Here is a 3792-nt window from a genome sequence, read left to right as displayed (position 1 = left end):
GTGAAAAACCTGCCAGAATGAGAGAAAAGAGACAACCCCAGTATCGAGAGCAATAATAGTCCAAACAATCAAGATTCTTGCGCAAGGGCAGAGAGTGAAGTCACAGCTCGTTCATCAATCTGCGCCGTTCTTCCCTCTGCTGCCCGCTTTTATTCCCAATGTCGAAGTAGGCGGTTACATTCTTATTCCATGATACAACAAAGCAAGGCTAACACTAGTGTATGTGTGTGTGTGTGTGTGTAAGTATGCTTCTATGTGAGCTGAGAAGGTAGGAACGCTATAAGATAAGATATTCCTCCAGAGACCTTGAAGACGTCTCAGAGCGGCGCCGTTAAAATATCTTCTCATCAGTACAAGGTACAATGACTCGTGGCCCGGCAGGCGTAAAGCAGCCAACAACACAAACATGCATGAATCAACGATCACTTGCAAAATGTTAATTCCCATTATACCAAGTACTAATATTTAATATGAAGTACAAATTGACTTATCAGGTACAAAATCCCATTTAGAGTTGTGTGACTTCACCGCGACCTGAAGGACGAGGGTTACCAGCGTCCATACGTGTCGGTGATACGAGATCCGGGATCTCCGCCCGGGGAAAACTTCCCTCTGTGTTTTCCAGGAGGAGAAACAAGGGAGGAAGAGGCTGTGATGACGTCCAACGTGTGACCCGATTGAAAGAGACAATGAAACGGCGTGAGAGGAGACAGATTCTCCAATACGCTGCATCTGGGTCGCATGTGTGTCGATGTGCAACGGCGGGGAAACGCGAGACGATAAATATCACACGTCTGCTACACGTTCACGTGGCTCTTTTCACTTCATTGTCGCAGGTGGAACTCACACTTTTCTCATTTTAATGGAATTAAAGTTGCATACCTTTTAAAAATGTTACCCTTTGTTCAGCTTTTGTGTTTATTCCTTTGAAGTTTCACATAAAAAAACCTGCTGTTGAGGAGGCAAGTAATCACAGTAGTTTTCTATAAAAGTACGTTGCACAAACGTTTCTGTTTTTTTTAACCTTTAATCAAGCAAGTGCCTCATTTTTCTGCAATGATCCTCTTTGATAGTTTATGTAAAAATAGATTTCTCTGTTATTAAACATAAGTATCTTAATTAAATCCCTTGATTTAGGCATTTTCAGGTAAAATACAGAAATATTAGTGTTGTATGGTGCTTGAAACTTTTTGAAAACCACTCCCAAGGTGGAAATTTGTAGAAAAGCAACGATTCTGTTAAGCAGGGGGGGAAAAAAGCAACTTTTCTGAATCACGGCCGTAGTCTTTGGCGCTCATTTGTATTGGTCCCCGAATAAAACGGAGGGCCTGCCTTCTTACAAAAATCACGTAAATGTGACTATATAGGGTTACTCACTGCTTCTGAACACCTGCTTTTACAAAAGATTTCCTTGTTTTCTAATAATTCTTTATACATAACCAGCGTCGTCACACGCCGTTATTTAAGAAAAAAAAACATTCAAATATGACACCGTTATCCATTGTAATACTGTGAGTACAAGGATCTGCAGCAGGGTTGGGTTTAGTAGTTATGGACTTATTTTAATTCAAATTTCAAAACCAAAACAGATGTAGTTTTTTTAGCGGACAAAACAAAACACTGAGACCCGAGCTGAGAGGTCGTGATGCTGCTGAGAAAGATAACAGCCTCATTGCTATCAAACCTCTTTATTTATTTATTTCCAAACATGTACAAGAATAGAAAGAGAAATAAACATTTGAACAAAATACACTCATCTAAATGAGTAATCAGTCATCACTCGACACACACACTCCAATTTTTACAATATGTGTGTTACATGTTGAAAAGGGGGGGGGGGGGGGTTTAAAGGAAGAAGCGTAACTTTTTTAATCCGACTCCTTTACCCTTTTATCGTCGCAAATCACACAGAAGATTTTTAGATTTTTTTGGAATTCACATCAACTAACCTCAAAGCCGTGCTGCCAGAGAGCTAAAAACACCCATAATGCAACAGAATCTGGACATTTCACTGTGTGCGTGCGTGTGTGTGTGTGTGCGTGTGTGTGCGTGCGTTCGTTCCCTAACAAAACGTGAAGTGAAAAACCATTTTTGAGAATTGCAGTTATTCAAATCCTCCCAAAACACACCGAGGGCCGCGGCTGACAGGCGCTGGTTTGAAGACAGTTGGAAAACCAAATGAGACGTAGAAACCACAGCTATCACTCTGCACGCCTCCACCTCTGTCCCACATGGAAAGAACCTATATGAGGATATATGCACATATATGAAACCTATATGCAGCATATATGCACATATATGACAATATATATGCTGCATATATGCACATATATGACAATATATATGCTGCATATATGCACATAAATGCTGCATATATATGTTGCATATATGGAAAGTCCCACATGGACAGAACCTATATAAACATATATGTTTTAATATAGGTTTTGATATAGGTTTTGAATATATGTGACATATATAAAATTGGCCATTTTCCTATATTTTATGCACATATATGGACCTATATGCACAGATAGGTACATATTATATATATATATATATTTTTTTTTTTTTTCTGTTACGGCTGCGATGAACGACTGTCCGTTCGTCTGTGCGTGTATAACCGTTGGTCTCCGTTAACTGTATAGATTGTTACGTCTGCAACTAGAGATTGACAAAAGCTTTCTTTTCGCACACATATATGTACATATATGTACATAACATATAGGAAAACGGCCAATTTTATATATGTCACATATATGCCAAACCTATATCAAAACCTATATTAAAACATATATGTTTATATAGGTTCTTTCCATGTGGGGTGTGTGTGTGTGTGTGTGTGTGTGTGTGGGTGTGTAACCACCGCAGGCGTTGTCAGGAAGGCCTTGCGGCTCTGCCCAGGAGCCGCCTCACACACATCCGAGTGTCGTAGCATCACACACACACACACACACACACACACACACACACACACACACACACACACACACACACACACACACACACACACACACACACACACACACACACACACACACACACACAGATGTGTGATCACACCCAGATGCTGAGAAAAAGCATCCTCTCACCTGAAGCAAACATTTACATGAGCAGCTCTGCTGGTGATTTTGTCATCAGTTTATATTGTTTATTTACATGATTATATTGTGCATTTGAGATTAAATGTGGCTTTAATTGAGATTGTGTACAAAAGCTGGGGGAGAAATTATGTCATAAAAAAAAAAAATGAATAAAATAAACAACCTGAACCGTCTTATTTTACTTATGATCCCACAACTGATGGGAAAAAAATGTAATGGTTTCATTATATTTATTTCAGCGCCACAATTAGGATAACCTGCGTGATTAAAGACTTTCAGAAGAAAAGCGACTAAACTTCATCATTGTGTTGATATAAAGAAATGAATACTGACACGACTGGACAGAAAAAAAGAAAAGAACCAATTTGTTTCCTTAAAGTTGTTTGTCGTCCTGTTGAATCAAAACGTAAAGAATTAGAAGACGACAGAAGACTTGTCTTCTGGAGACGCGACGGTGTTTTGCGTGCAGTCGGAGAAGATATTTCAATTGCAATTTGTCTCTGCCACGAGCAGCAGAACGCTGAAGGACAAAACAAAGAAAGAAAGAAAAACAAAGGGGAAGAGTCCCTCCCTGCAGTGAAGCTGCAGCTCACCCACAAAGATGAAGAAGACGGCGCAGGAAGCCACGTCCCAGTCGGACTGGAAGACGTGTTTGGACTGCAGCCTGGAGACCACGTGGTTGAACTGGTCC

Source organism: Blennius ocellaris (assembly GCF_963422515.1).
Source record: "Blennius ocellaris genome assembly, chromosome: 16".
NCBI classification, from domain to species: Eukaryota; Metazoa; Chordata; class Actinopteri; order Blenniiformes; family Blenniidae; genus Blennius; species Blennius ocellaris.
Note: the sequence above shows the minus strand (reverse complement) of the source record.